Source organism: Penaeus monodon, chromosome 3 (genome assembly GCF_015228065.2).
Source record: "Penaeus monodon isolate SGIC_2016 chromosome 3, NSTDA_Pmon_1, whole genome shotgun sequence".
Classification (NCBI taxonomy): Eukaryota; Metazoa; Arthropoda; class Malacostraca; order Decapoda; family Penaeidae; genus Penaeus; species Penaeus monodon.
In genome coordinates, this window is record NC_051388.1 from 24,375,960 (window position 1) to 24,393,134 (window position 17,175).

Sequence of the window (17,175 nt, forward strand, 5' to 3'; positions counted from 1 at the left end):
ACTTTGAATTTTTAGTATGCCTTTTTGGGCCCTTTGCAATTTTCCCCCCTTACATTTAGCAGATTAATGTCACTTGTACTATCAGGATTAATTACGATCAGTCCTCGTGTATTTTGATGATATTTCAATTTGCTCATCCTCACTCTCTGAACACGAGAATAAATTGCGTCAGGTTTTCAATAGGCTATCAACTGCAGGATTAACTATTCAACCTAGCAAGTGTCAGTTCTTCAAATCTAAGTTAGAATTCTTAGGCCATACCTTTTCATCTAAAGGTATTGCACCTAATGATTTAAAATTCAAAGCCATTGCCGACTTTCCCCAAAACCTAAGAACCAGAAGGAAAATTTAAAAATTTTTTTGGCCCTTTTAGGTTTTTACAGGCCGTTCATTCAAGGTTACGGGTCCATCGCGACACCGCTTAATCATCTCCTTAAAAAGGGTTCTATTTGGCAGTGGACAGACGAGGAAAAAGCCGCATTTACAACTCTTAAGTCGCGATTAATTAAGGCTCCACTCTTAGCCTTCCCTGATTTCAGCTTGCCTTTTGTCCTCACCACTGATGCCTCAAACCTCGGGCTTGGAGCAGTACTTCACCAGAAACATGGCCATTCTGGAAAAATGCAGCCCATTGCTTTTGCAAGTCGCGCCCTCAATTCAGCGGAGAAACGCTACTAACGACGGACCGTGAACTACTAAGTATCACATGGGCCCTCCGTCACTTTCGAGAGCTAATCTTGGGATATCAGATAGAAGTGCACACTGATCATTCCCCCCTCACCTCCATATTTAAAGGTAGGGCCCTCATGGACGACGCGCCCGCGCAATTGAAGTTCTAGCAGTTTGACGTAAAAAATAGTTAAAATACTGTCATTTCAACGTAAAGTTGCCCGCCACAAGGACATTGAAGTTGGAGCACTAGTATTTAGAAAAGTCAACCAGCAACTCAATATTAAGTCAAAGCTTGCTCCTAGATTTGAAGGTCCATTTAGAGTAATTAATGTAAAGAACAACAAGGCCTACATTAAATGCATACAGTCAGGTGAACAATCTTGGTCTCATTTCGACGTCCTAAAGCTTGCTCACAAGTACTATTCTCCCCCGGCCGACGAACACTAATTGATTCTTATCTTCCAGATCTTACTACTCTTGGGCTTATCATTCTTCACTTTGTCGTCTGCCGACCGCCATGCCCTACCCCCCAGGCTTCGCGGCAGTACCAGGAGCCTTCGTTGAGGGGCCGGGCTAGTCTTACCAAGTGACAATTAAAAAGATTATAAATAATATTAACTCAATAACCAACTCGTTGATTTTAGCAACAGCAGGCGAAGTGCTTCCTAGTCTCATTACTCCACATGACTACGCCTATTCTCCACAATATCTCCTCTGCAATGTTAAGCCTCTTTTTCCTCTAAAGCGACAAATTCAGTTCTAAAGTCTTACCTCACAATTTCAGGTCTCTCTGTACTTACTCCACTCTCCCCTGAGACTACCTTCAAGGCTTATTTCATTCCCCATTTCCATACAAAACAAATAACACCTTCTCACTTTAAACGCACAACATTCACTAACCATAAAATCCCTTCACGGCAGGCTTATTTCTTTCCCACCAGCAGATTTCTTAGATAACTGTGCAAAGACCACCCCGCATATTTGTTGCACTTCATCGCCTCTGGGACTTGACACAAATATGCCATCTTGCTCCAGGGCGCTCATTGCAAAAACCCTAAACATTATAGGTCAGTGCACATTCTCTGAAATTTGTGGTTCGGTTTTGGGCCCTTTTTTTTCTCATTTCCCGACATTAACTTATTATTTTACTTCAAGGCTACTACAACTACAGTTTATGTGTAACAAGCATAACCCTGATGTTGTTCTACAAGGTACTTTTGTTCTTCCAGCCTCATGTGAACTGACTTCCTTATCCTTATTTACTCCAGCCACCCATACATACACAAGGAAGATTGCAATGAATACCTCCTACCTGCAACCCATGTCGGTGTCATTGCCATCCTATAACATTTCTCTTCCTAGTATAATCTCCTAAACAGATGCCCACTTTTCAACAGTTTGATGCATTTACCCCCGCTCAGCCCGTTCCACGCAACCACATTTATCCCGTATACGTTACCGTCGCCGGAATGTGTATGTTGCAAATAACCCTGGGAGAGTGCTATTGCATCACCTACAGGCGAGTTGCAAAGAAAAACAAGCATGTAATACCTACCCATGATTCTGTTGCATATACCCCTCATGTCATATAATATTATAAGAAAAAATAAAATAAAATAATATTAATAATAATAATACATATAAAAAAACAAGAAAAAAAAATAAACAAGTAAAATCATTTTGATACAATATTCGATATATTACTAACTTACGTTTTTTCTTTGTTGCACGAACTATTTTCATTTTCAAATCTCGAACTATGCCTTCCACCCTACGTCCCCACTTACCTCTCTAGAGCCATGTAAGGCGCCAGGTACTTGTACTTTTTCAAGCTACGATATTGACGGATGCAGAAGGGCGCACCTCCCAGGTGTGTTAGACCTGTAACTTCCGGAGCTGATCTCGAGGCCTGCCATGCTGCACAACCGTGTAGTACTGTGCGTCAATCAAGACACAGCCAGATGTTTGCTGTCTCTTCGTATATCACTCTTATGGAGTTCCCTGATCAAGGAAATCATACCCCAGTTAATATATAACTTTCCCACTTTAATTCTTACCAAAAACGGGGACGATTGGGGGGAGCTGGAAAGCGATATGAAAGTATTTTTGTAGATTTTAAAAGTGCCAAATTGAAAATTTTATATTTAGAGTTGACCTGAAAAAAATGATCAAGTTAAATACAAGTGTGACCCTTTTATTTCCGAGTTTTTGTATATCACCCCGGGGTCGGACAAAGACCGCCCGGGGAGGCCCGCAACTTTGACCTTTCTGGAGAATCTGGTTTTCTGAATCTAGGAAAAATCACCCTCAGAGACCGACGAAGGCGGACCATAATGCGACGATCCGCAGCAGCCCCCCAAAGGAAAAGCGACCTAAGTGACCTTGGGGTCGACACCTATTTTCCCGAGGGCGGGTCCGCCCGCCCAGGGCCGGGGGGGGGAGATAAAAACCGCTAGCTTTACCGAACCTCGACTGCCCACACCAAATCCAATTACCGCCCCCAAAAATTGTGTACCAGTGTAAACTTGATCTTATTTCCGAGCATTGTCACATATTATCAATGTTCATAACTGTGATTATATTATTATTCGTGCCCGTATACTGTTTTATTGAAGTTATAATATATTTTTGTTTACGCTGTGTTTGACACCCAAACCTTTTATTTTTCTAGTGGGATATTAAGAATTTATACCCATCACACACAACCCACACACCCACACACAAAAATATAATATATTAATATATATATTAAAATATATATATAATATATATATAATATATATATATAATATAATATATATTTGTGGGGTCTGGTGTGTGTATATAATATTATATATTTATAGATATTTTTTATAAAATATATTTATATATATTAGTATTTAAATTTATATATATATTTTACCGTTCCATCTCTATTATTTTTCTATCAGTCTACCAAAATATTTATATATTATATATATATATATATTATAATTAATTTTATATTATATTTATATATAAAAAACATTATATACAATATATATTTTATTTAACATATCTATCATTTTACTTTCTTTCTATCAAACTTTGTTTTTCTGTCTATCTGTTATAATATATATATATATATATAATATTAATTTATATAATATATAATATATATTATATATTGTAAATTTTTATATTAAAAAGTGTGTGTGCGTGTGCGTGTGCGGGGTGCGGTGCGTGTGCGTGTGTGTGTGTAAAAAATCTAGGGCCCACCTTAAGTGCGGGCGATCCGCTTGTCCGTTTTTAAAATTCTCTTTGAAGTGAGCCACTGACACCTTAGCCCAAGTAGTTTCCCTTCATTTTGTAGAAGCTACACACCATGGCGATATGTAATGAGACGGCCTGGAAATTTATCCCTTTCATAAAATTTTGGGCATTTAAAAAAGTTTTTTTTATGGGTTACTCACACGCCCAATGCAAATTTAATGTATTTTTATTAATAAAATATTTATATATATAATTAATAAATTTTAAATAATAATATAATAAAAAAAAAAATATTAATAATAATTAATAATTAAACAAATTTATTTTTTTAAAATAATATATAAATAAATAAATTACAAATTATACATTTAATTAAAAATTTTAATTAATATTTAAAATTTATATTATACATATAACAATTTTAAAATTTAATATATTATAATATATATATATAATATAAATATATAATTGAGACGGCCCGGAAAACATACCTTGCATAAATATGGGGTTAAAAACCGCTTTTTGTGTACCACCGCACAATTGCCATATATTTTATGTATATATATATATAAAATATATAATATTTAAAAAATTTTTAAAATATAAAAATTAAAATATATATAATTAATAATATAAATTAATATATATATTTATATAATTATATTTAAAAAACAAATGTAAATATTATAAAAATAATAATATATATATATATAAAAATATGAAAGTATATATCATATTAAATTTTTTTTTATATGATTTTATATATATATATATTTTAATTTTAAAAAATATATATTATATATACAACAATAAATATATACATATATATAATATACTTAATAATAATTTCACATATCCTCAAGGGCAACACCCCAGGGGCCGCCGCAACCCCTTCGCTTCCAGCACGTGGGGGCCCCGTCGGTCCATCTCTAATTCCTCGTGATAGGTCTCTTCGAGCTGCTCAAGTCATGACCTCCTGGGTCGTCCCACAGGCCTCCTCCACCCAGAAAATGTCTTGCAAAGAGACAACCTGATGGTCAGGGTCATCCACAGGGGAAACGGCTAGGTGCCATATACCCGAGTTGGCGATCCCGGATTATGAAAGGGTAAAGGTCCCATGCCAGTCTCACGGTGCAGCCGTCGGTTGGTCATATTTTCTCCCAAACCCTGACCACATGATCCAGCAAAGTGACTTGTTACAAAAGGCATCAAGACGAGACCCCAAAGGCACTAGATAGCATCCAGGTTTCCTTCAGTAGAACAAACTGGAACTATCAAGGCCTTGAAGACATCAGCTTGGTCCTTCTGCTTGGTACCGACAGCTCCATGGCTCCTGTTGTCAGACCAATGCGTCTACTGACTTCTTGGTCTGGCAGCCCAGAGATGGATTACGCTACACGGTATGAAAAGGTTCTCTGTGACTTCAACGTCCTCACCGCTAGCATGGAATGAACAGGTTCCCCTAACAGGCCCCCAATTATATACATATATACAATGTATATTTATGTAGTGTATATATATAGTATATTAAATAAATATATATATATATATATAATCTAAAATTTTATAATATATATATATATACATATATTATGTATATACTATATAAAAAATATATATATATAAAATTAATATAATATAAAAATTATATATATTATATATATATATATATATATATATATTAAAATATTATATATATAATTTGTGTGTTGTGTGTGTTTTGTGTGGTGTGTGTGTATATGAACAAATGAATAGATAAAATATATATGTATGTATGTAACATAACTTCAAATCATGGAATTAACTTAAGTGATTTGATACATACGATAATTTTATCTACGGGAAGATTATCATCCTTTAAGTAAATATACAAGCGACAATCTATAAATATGACATCTAAAAATGGGGCAAGGCAGTGGTCTTATTTCCAGATACCTGTAGGTATCAAGGAAACTTTTTCATAATTTGGGAAAAGGAGAAAAAAAGCGAGTACCGTACCAGCTTTAGCAACGTTCATAGCGTCATTGATTATCTGGGCTCTGTTGATGGGGGAAATAACCCGGTGGCCCTTTCTTCAACTGCTGGATAATAAGATTCCAGTTGTGGTCGTCGTAGTTGACTCTGTATAGCCTGTCTCCTGCAGGTTGAAGAGGGACCCACTGGTTCTGTGGGTGGAAGGGATAAGACGATGATGTAATCCTCAGAGTCCTTCATCCATAACTTGGCTTGAGTCTGGTTAAAGTTGGCCTCACTCTGGGTCGTGTAAGTCAGCGGCACCCACCACTTGTAAGCCGTGCTGTTGGAAGATTTTGTGCTCCTTTCTACAAGGAAACGTTCCTGCAAATAAGAGTGATATAGATTTAACGAAGGTAAATAATGATTTGTTACATGGTACGTTTCTATTTTTTGCAAAATAAGTACAAGCCCACCTGTGTCAAAATGGCGGAGGTTCCATCCAGGTTCTTTTAACGTGGATGACGGGGTAGCCCTTCTGCGCGTCCACGTGTCCATGATAATCTTAACAGTCATGTCTGGGGTAGAAGCCATCCTCGTGAGCCGCCAGTGTTAAATATTTCCCACAAGTCATCTTGCACTGCATTCTTGTATGCACTGATGAAGTTGAAAAAGAGCTCTATGAAAAAAAAGTAAATTTGATTTTATTTATTAGCATTAGTTGAAAAATAAACAAAGCTAAAGATAATAAACTACATCATTCATTTCTTTTAAAATCACGACACCCCATTTATTATAGTCATGCATAATTACAGTGCTTTCAGGTAGTTGGTCAGCCCTTCCTAAATGTTGCTTCAGTGAGGTTTAAAGGGGTCATCATCCTGATGAAGACGCTCCTGAGAAGTGTTGAGAGAATATACATTCAATATTTACCCATATGGGTGAAAATTCTTTTTTCTTATCAAAATACCGAAACGAAAAAAAAGAAAATAAGGATAAGTATGACCTTTTGATAGGATATACCATCAAAGACTTCGGCGATTTCGTCAGGGTGATTGACACTAACGCTAAATCTTGTGTGATGACTCCAGACTGTCAAGACTGAACACACCATGAATTCCTTGGATGTTTGATGTTTCCATTTACTTTCCATTTTGGCTCTGCCTATTGAACAGAGAATAGAAATATTATTCACGGGTGATCTGTGATACTAATCCAAACATTACAATTGTATCAATTAAGATATGGTTAAGACATGAAAACTTCAAATAACTCACTGATCCACACCAGGAAACTTATATAGGTAGCAAATCCTTCGTTAAGCCAGAGGTCGTCCACCACATGGGAGTAACCAGGTTCCCAAACCCACGGGATGAGCCAATTCATGGGATATTGTCTCAGTCACAGATGCTCTTGATTCTGGGGTTGACATTTCCCGAATGTCCCATGAGGTACTGTTCTCTTTTTGGGATTAATAGGCAAATTAATTCTGTCACTACAAGTATTTGTTGAGTCACACAAAATTTCTGTATGGCCCATAAAATAGTCCATTGTTTTTTTCAGCTCCAGTGATTTACAATGCAGTTGTTATTCATCAATAAAGGGTTTGTTAATTTGGGTAGTTGTGGGTCCACAAAGCTAAGAAATCCCGTGGCCTAAATTTGCCGATTTTATCGGCTTTTGGTTTGAAAATTACAGCCATGTGTTTTCTATTCGTTTTGTATTAATATTAGTAAAAGATAACCATGTTTTTCTTCAATTTTTTTTTTTTTTTTGTGTGTGTGTGAAGTATTTTTGTAGATATAATGCTTACAATGCGTTTCACTGATAACAGAAATTTATAATAAGTTACACCATTATTATTTAGTCTTGCATAGAAAACAGAAATGCAGAGGATCAAAGGGCTATATCTTGGCTCAAGGAATGGTGCACAAAAATGCACCAAGAGGAGATATTGCAATATTCTCTCGAAATAATGCAAAATAAAAAGTCAAATTGATATCGTCATAAAACTGTTAAGACTTTAAAATTGCTTTTTTTGATTAATGCCCGCAGAATGCTAAACTCTCTCATTTTGCTGAATTCCATGAGTCCATATTTTCGTCACAAAACAGAATATTCTATTAATGCCAAACATCTAGATTATATCCACTGAAATTTACTGTAAGTAAGAGACCCCAGTTTTCCATGGCTCCTGCAGAGAAGTCGGGTAATGCAACCATATCATTTTCGGGAGGGGAAAAGGCACGTTGGAAATACTTTTCAAAAAGCTCAGGATCTTGGGAGCCGAATCTCATGCATTATCTGCCGATCTATGACCTCTCGTCGGCCAATATCGGGAGGAATTTCAGGAAGAAATGTTATAAACCTCATACTTATTCGCACATACTTGCTATCCATTGGTAAACCCTCATCTACTGATAAGGCGAAAAGGTCAAGAATCGAAGATCACACATCATCATATAATTCCCTGGAGTGATATATTTAATTCACAGGATCAATACAACTCAAAATCTCGTTTCTTTCACCGGAATAAGAGCATGAAGGTTTCTCTTAGACATATGTCTCTCATAAGTCCTATTAATATTTGGTGTTACTATGAGTTCCCTTTTTACCTCGAAGTACCACGTGTCATTCACTGTGGTGTTGATTTGAACAAATCCGACACAACGAAGGCGACGAGGTAAGTGGACCATGGGAACACTCTTCTCGTAACGGTCCCACACCCAGCCCTCTTGCCCGACGCTGTGCATTTAAAAATATGACTCAATAAAAGCATATCAGTGAAAGTTATATGACAAAGCCCAAATTGACCATTCATTGACATGGATTTTATTTCCATTCTACTCACACAGCATAGTTTCGGCAATGGGAAAGGGTTGGAGAGGGTCGTCATCCAAGTTTCCCCTTGCGAGGTGATTTCAAAGATCCCCTTCAGGGCAGGCTCATCGAAGCAAGGAAGGCTCTGCGGGCATCAGTGACCTGGAACTGTGTCACAGCAACGTTTCCTGGAAAATTTTTATAGTGAGTACACAAACTATTATGTATCAGAGTGTTATAAGTAGTATGGAATAATGACCTTATTCCCCTGGCATTGCCGTCAGCATCCATGTAGGTCGACCTTTGTAGAACCCATGCAGCTTATCATTGAGATAACCAAAGGGAACTCCATGGAGAGAATGTATTTCCCTTTCCCCTTCTGCAGCTCTTTCGCCCAGATGGGCAAATATAAAACTGAGACTATGATCGTATCATGCTTTCATGATCCTTACACCTTGGCCTGTCGCTTGACAGGAGTATACACCTGAAACAGAAGAGGAGATGCAATGATTTCCAAATATTAGGTCATGCTGAAATGCGCTAAATCTCCATCATGTGTTAAATATGCTCAGCAACGATCGGCACAAATACCTACCTTTATTGTGTCGTTTTTAGTGATGATGTCGGCCATGTGGAGCGTGATTTTCGAGGTCGGTTCCAGCACCTCCATCTCCACCTCCATGTAGCCGAAGATGCTAAAGTTGCCATTGATAAAGGGTTGGAGTTTGACCAGGTAATGGAGTGGTTTCAGGGAGCTAGGCAATCGTATGCCCAAGTCATCAGCTTCATCTCTTGTAGTTAGTAGTACATCGGTCTGTTGTCAATGAATATATGATTACTAGATGTACAGCAACACCAGCATACATTCCATTCAGAAATCCATGGAGAAAAGATATGAAAGCCAACAGAGTTCATAGTGTGAAATGCATAAACTTTCTGAATAAATATATCACGACACACACAGTACTTTTGTACAGATTCAGATTTGATAATGAAGACAACAGTGCTCTCTCTGGCTACATGCAAGATCTAGCCTTTGGAACTGATGTCACAGATATTTTGAACACCTGTATGTGGATAAGATATCCTGGGTAAGACAATAAATGCACCCTGGGGTTCCCTTGAACAAGGATAGCACCCTATTAGCTCCTATACCAGGGTTGCGGTGAAACTGTCGGCAGCAGGGCAGTGGATATCTGGTGAAAACACCTTCAGCTCAACTGATTACTGGTTTCACCAAAATAATATGTCTGGCGTATTACAGTGTAACTGTTTAAAGTGGCAGAGATTCTTCCTCTAGTTAGTTGGAGACTGCGATTTGAGAAGGAGGCTGGGGGATTCCACTCAACTTTTATTTTCTCCTGACAAACCTCTACACCAATGATTAAATACAGAAATGATATTCATACCACATCGCCCATCGCGTGGGTTTATCAGGGGCGGTTATTCAGTGGGCAACCAGGCTGACAATATTAAAATATGCATCTGGAAGACAAAGAAGATAAAGAAAACATGTCCAATTAAGAAACACATTAAAAAATCGGAACGTGGAACGTAAGGAAAATGAAAGGAGTGGGTAAATTACATACTGTCTGTAACGAAATGGATAGATACAACATTCAAAAACTAGGAATAAGTGAGACCAATTGGAAAGTAATGGAAGTTTCAAAACTAAAGAAAACAAGGCAGTTCTTTTTTCTGGAAAAGAAGAAGGAAATTATAGTCACGGAGTTGCTATGATTCTCACGAAAAAAACTGCAAATGCACTAATTGGGTACAGCCCAATAAATGATCGCATTTTAAAAGTCAGAATACAAGCAAAACCTCATAACATTAGTATTATACAATGCTACGCACCAACCAACATTGCAAGTGATGAAGAAATGGAAAAATTTTATAACTCTCTCCAAGATACTTTAGACACAATCCCTAACAGAGATGTAAAAGTGAACATGGGAGACCTCAATGCCAAAGTAGGAAAAAATTATCTAAAAATTTACACCTGTGGAAAATTCGGCCTTGGAGATATAAATGAAAGAAGTAAAGATTTTATTGAATTCTGTAGTACAAATAATCTAGTTATAAGCCAATACATTGTTCCAACACCACCCAAGACACTTGTACACGTGGTTTTCACCAGACAAAAGAACACGCAACCAAAATTGACTACATTGTGCTGAACCAAAAATGGAAAATTGCATAAAAATGCCAAGACAAGACCTGGTGCCGACTGCAACAGTGACCACCAACTACTAACTATCGACTTTAAAATAAGACTCAAAAAGATGGAGCGTCCAACACCACCTCTAAGGCTCGACTACAAAACTCTTGATAACAATTACAGAATTACAGTGTCAAACAAATTTGAAATACTCAACTCAATGTGAAGATGATAAAACACCAAATGAGTTGTGGGAAGAAGGAAAAGAACTCCTGCTGAGCGCTGCTTAAGAAACTATCGCCAAAAAGAAAAAGACAAATTCCCCCTGGATATCTGAAAAAACACTAAGTGAAATTGAAACAAGAAGATGCCTAAAATCAAAGGGTATCAATAATCCAGTTGAAAAAGTAATTTACAAAAAACAAAATACAAAAATTCAAAGATTATTGCGACAAGATAAGGAAAAATATTTAAATGAACATTGCCAGAGAATTGAAAACTGTTCTATCAATAAGACAACTAAAGAACTCTACCAAGGAGTACGAAAACATCACACGAAAATTTAAACCTACAATGGACACTATCAAAACTGAAGATGGACTTGTTTTATGTGATGGGAAAAGATAGTCAAAGATAGATGGAATCAATATTGTTCCAACTTATCAAAAAGCATAAAGATCTAACAACAACATAATTAGACTCAATGACAACGAAGATGAACCACCGCCACTGTTAGACGAAGTAAAAAAGCCATAAAAGAAGTAAAGAATAACAAGAGCCCGGGAATAGATGAAATAACAGCAGAACTTATTAAGAATGCTGGCAAAAGTGTTGAATACTTCTTCTACAAACTCTGTACAAAAATATGGAACAAAAGAAGATGGCCAGAAGCTCCCATACCTAAAAAAGGTGACGCACTCCAATGCAACAATAACAGGACAATTGCATTAATAAGTCACAGCAGCAAAATTTTGTTGAAAATTATTGCTGAAAGAATGAAGTAGAAGTTAAGAGAGGAAATTGCAGACGAACAAGCAGGTTTTCGCCCTGGAAAAGGTAACAGAAACCAGATTCTAAATCTAAAATTGATAAGAGAAAAACAGAGAACATCAAAAAGACCTATACCTGTGTTTCATCGATTATTTGAAAGCTTTTGATACTGTTGATCACGATATCCTCTGGAATAGCATGAACGATATGAAGTTTCCAAAACACATCATCCAACTAATAAAAGCTATGTATGACCAACAACAAGCAGCTGTAAGAACCACTTATGGGTTAACAGAATGGTTCGAAGTCAAACAAGGAGTGCGACAGGGTTTCATTCTGTCTCCGCACCTCTTTAACATATATTCTGAAACAATTATGAGAGGTGCTCTAGAGAATTTTGAAGGAACTGCAGATGTTGGAGGATACAAAATATCAAATCTAAGGTACGCCGATTATATAGTTTTGATTGCCAGCAGTATCACTGAACTACAACAACTACTAGATAAAGTTAGAGAAGCATGATGAACATGTTACAATCAATGGAATGATTGTGGAAAATGTGAAAGAGTTCACTTATCTTGGAGCTGTTTTAACTAATACATATGATGATTCACCGGAGCTAAAAAGAAGAATTGCCATTGCCAAAAACGCCACAATTGCTCTCAATAACATCTGGAAAGACCGAAGCATTACCTTACGGACAAAGCTGAGGTTATTGAACACATTAGTTTTCCCAATTGCATCATATGGTTCTGAGTGTTGGGTGCTGAAGTAGATAGACAAGAAAAAGATCAATAGTTTTGAAATATGGTGTTACAGACGAGTTCTGCGTATTAGCTGGACAGAGAAGAAGACGAATGATGAAGTGCTGAGAAAAATAAATTGTAAAGACCGGCTTTTGGACATCTTGAACAGAAGGAAATTAAAGTTTATTGGTCATGTGATGAGAAGTAAAAGTATTGAGAAAGACTTGCTGACAGGGATGGTGATAGGAAACAGAGGAAGAGGCAAACCGAAGACAAGACTGAGCAACAACATCAAAGATATTTGCGGGTTGTCGATGGTACAAGTGGAAAGAAAAGCGTAAGATCGAGTTTAGTGGCGAAGGATGGTGGAGAGGTCCACGGCTGCTCAAACATGAGCATACCGTTATTGATGATGATGTGGATAAGGTCTGTGGATAATAATGAAACATTCCTTTTTTATCCTGTTATAACGCAGTTACTTATTGCCGTGGCGGGTGTCGTAATTTCAGTCAAGGAAAGATAGGAACGTGTGTGTGCGTGTGTGTGTTTGCGCGCACGTGGGCGTGCGAGCGCTCGTGTGTTTGTATTCTAAAGTATTTATTTTTTATGTATTTCTGTAGACCCTTACTCTTAGGACTCTAAAATTTTGTTGGTCCTCACTCGCGACAGTTTCCCATTGCTAGGAATCATACTCAGTTTGACCAACCTGATTCTATCTTTGAATTGCATTAGATGATTGTTGCTTTACTGATATAACATTAGGAAATAGAAATACAAACCATTCGTGTGTGTGTGTGTGTGTGTGTGTGTGTGTGTGTGTGCGTGTGTGTGTGTGTGTATGTGTATATGTGTGTGTGTGCGTGTGCGTGTGCGTGTGCGTGTGCGTGTGTGTGTGTGTGTGTGTGTGTTTGTGTTTGTGTGGGTCTGTGTGTGAAATATACATTTAGTCTAGCACTTGGTGCAATATCCTCGGTAACACCATCGTCACTGAATAATTCGCTATGCAGCGCAGAATCAAATTTGAATTTCCCGTTTTCTTCCATTCTTAAAGCCGGTGTGCATCAGCGTGGTGCTTTTGTTTATATATGAGTCTCGGTAAAGTGTCGGCGGAAAAGACGGTACACACACACACACACACACACACACACACACACACACACACACACACACACACACACACACACACACACACACACACACACACACACATACATATATATGTGTGTATGTGGGTGGGTAGGTGTGTAAGACTCTCACATGACACCCTCTATTTCTACCACTATTTCAACCCATTGCTTGCTGAGTCTCCCCGCTGAACAAAAAACGGCGCATCAACCTCTCTCGTGCTCACTCACTCCTCACCACTCACCACTTCCCTTAATGTGTGATATTTTTCACTCTCTTTTTCCTAACACTCCATAATTGATTTCTCTTAAATTAGATTCTACAATCTCGCAGAAAACACAAGGAAACACGAATATATACAAACAAACGCATCCCCTCCCGTGACGCTCCTTCCCCCTGCCCCCCTCCCTTGTTTTGTCTGACCATTTCCGCACACAAAGCTAATAAATTCTTCCTACCTTATTACATTATCCAGGACACTGAATGCTGTACCTCCCACACACACGGCGACATGAATTTCCTAATGTTTCAGCACAAATGCATGGAAGCAGAAGGAATTCACTGACCTCAGCATTTTTGACACTGATGGATTGGTCACGGATATGTATCTTGCGTCTTTTCGCCGTTGTCATCGTCTCTATCGTACAGGAAGATCCCGTCCATTATTTCGTCTTTTTCTTTGTCATTTCGATGCCTTTTCGTAATACTGTCGAGTAATACTGTCGAGCCAGCCCACTGTCGAGCCAGCCATGCTGACGAACAATGATACTCTGAATCTACGCGAGCCTGTTGCCAAGCCAGCCACTCCTGCATCACGGTCCTCGGTCCAGTTTGCCGTTGACCCTGCTATTGTTTCTCTGAAAAATGAGGATGATTTTCCCTCAGTAACCCCTCGCACATTATTTTATTCTCGAATTCCAACTCGGCACGTAGCGCTCCTTCGACCGCGTCCCTTGCTCACACACTACATTCTACCCTGCTCCATATTTTGATCTCTCCCTCACTGTCACTAACATCTCTCTCCCTTCGTCTGTTACCTAGTTCTATATACAATTTCACCTCATATCACGAAAATTATTTTGTGGCTCTATAACTTCTACTTGGTTATTGTTCTACTGTATCGCGGCATTAGCCCGATTACCAAAAACTGACGACGCAAATACTGTCAGCGCTTAGTCACATGTACCTCTATTCTTGTCCGCAGCTATAATCTTGCTATATTTGACTGCACCTTTACCGTTATTGCATGTTTTACTGTCTCCTATATGTATCCATGTTATGCTACTCAGATTGTTATTTACATCTCCATTACTTTTATTGTATGCTTACAATTTACTCCTATATATGTGTGCGTGTGCGTGTGCGTGTGCGTGTGTGTGTGTGTGTGTGTGTGTGTGTGTGTGTGTGTGTGTGTGTGTGTGTGTGTGTGTGTGGTGTGTGTGTGTGTGGTTGTGTGTGTGTGTGTGCGTGCGTGCGTGCGTGCGTGCGTGCGTGCGTGCCGTGTGTGTGTGTGTGTATGTGTTTTATCATCGTCATCATCAAGGGGCTAACGCCGACAAGGTGCATGGCCGCATCCAATCTTCGCTTCCAGCCACTAGGGTCCCTTTTGGCGAGTCTCCAGGCGGGCCACGATTTATCTCTAATTCCTCGCGACAGGTCTCGTTGAGCTGCCCAAGCCATAAACCTCCTGCGTTGTCCCACGGGCCTCCTCCATCCAGGATTGTCTCGCAAAGCGACAACCAGTGGGCAGCGTCATCCACATTCACTTTCTGTGACTTCAACGTCCAAGCTAGATTGACTGAAGGGTTCCCTTAACAGGCCCCCAAAGTCCTGAATCTTGGTCTTGGTCCAGGAGACCTCTAGGCATAGGGGCTTCGCCTTATTGCTAAATGCATCAAGAGCCGCCACAAGTGACTCCAGGGACTCAGATAGGATAGCAACATTGTCAGCAAAGTCAAGGTCTGAAACCCTAAAATTGCCCAGTGTTGCTCCACACTGACTTTGGATAGTAGCTCTGCCTATACCAGCCAGGCAGGTCTTGAAAGGTTGGTGCAAGTACACAGCCTTGCCTCACCCCTGAATTAACAGGGAAGAAGTTGATAGGTCCTCACCACACCGTTATATAGCTTGCTGTTAGACCATAATCTGTATCAGAATCCCCTGAGTCTCAGAATCTCCAATAGCGATTCTCAATGTCAACGTCTTCTTGAGTCGGATGTCACAACGACCGAACTCACAACGGGTTCCAGTTACTCGAGCACTAGGATACGGCCTATGGTGGACATACCAGAGTGAATCCTGACTACTCCGGTATCTGATGCCTTTGTAGGTGGTCACGGAAAACCGTTTCAGAAGAATGTGAGCGAAAACTTTGCCTGGTATGTTGAGTAGTGTAATGCCATGGTAGTTGCTACAGTCCCAATGATCCCCTTTCCCCTTCCAGGGAGAGATGACCAGGTCAGGGGGAATGATGCCAGACTGGCAGATGGCAGTCAAGACTGCATGTAAGCCCCGTGCCTTTAGCAGTTCAGCAGGGATATCACATATGCTGTGGCTTTCCCACACTTCACTGGAAATCACCATTCTAACCACCATTAGGGTAGGAGGTTCCTCGCTGATGGGTGGGTCCGGCACAGGTATTGTGATACCACTTACGTCTAAGATAACTGTTGGGGGGGACTACCCAGTACAACTGCTCAAAATACTCAGCCAACATTCACAAACCCCAACATGATCTGAGATGATCTGTCCATCCACCAAGCAGACTGCAGTCATCTGTGAGGGGGGGCTTAGAGTTCAACTTTCTCAGGGTGGTAGTCAGGGCGAAGTCATTTACCAAAAAATAGCCTTCAACCTCCTTAGCAAGATTCCTGTTGAACTGTTCCATGTCCCTTCACAGCAGTGTCTGAGCCCCTATGCACCAAAGAGCGATGCAAGACCTGATTGCCATTCAGTTAAGCCAGCAACATACATCAATGGCTTCCTGTGAATCCAGGGAGATGCAATTCTGCCTTACCCTTGGGTATACACAAATGAACTATTATACTGATTTGAGTGTTCATGTTTGAAGGGTCCCACAGAGCAACTGGGTCTATCTCAGGTTTTAGTTCTGTGAATCGATTAGAGACTGCCGTGGTGAACCCACAGGCACACTCCTCCTCAGTCTGTCCAGGTGAAACACCATAGAATGGCCACTGGATGGGTGAGGAGAATTTTGAAGTGGACCCGTAGGATAGCCACTACCAGCCTTTGGTCAGTGCCACAGAAGTCACAGAAGCCAACAGAATCTCATAGCCAGCTCGATAGAACACCTCTTTCACATCGAATTTGCAAACATCAGTTGTTTATACAGTAATAAGACACATATAAGCCAAAAGCATGCTTCAGTTTCATTACCAAATTATGCTTATCAACTGGTGTTACCTCAACTACTAAGGTTTGAAGTCGGGAGATGACTATGGTACTCCCTGAAGGTGA

General features: G+C 39.3%; 1 pseudogene; it reads right to left on the reverse strand.

The window, feature by feature from the left end:
* The window catches only part of LOC119585655, a 40,326-nt pseudogene that overhangs the window by 19,959 nt on the left and 3,192 nt on the right, over positions 1-17,175 (reverse strand).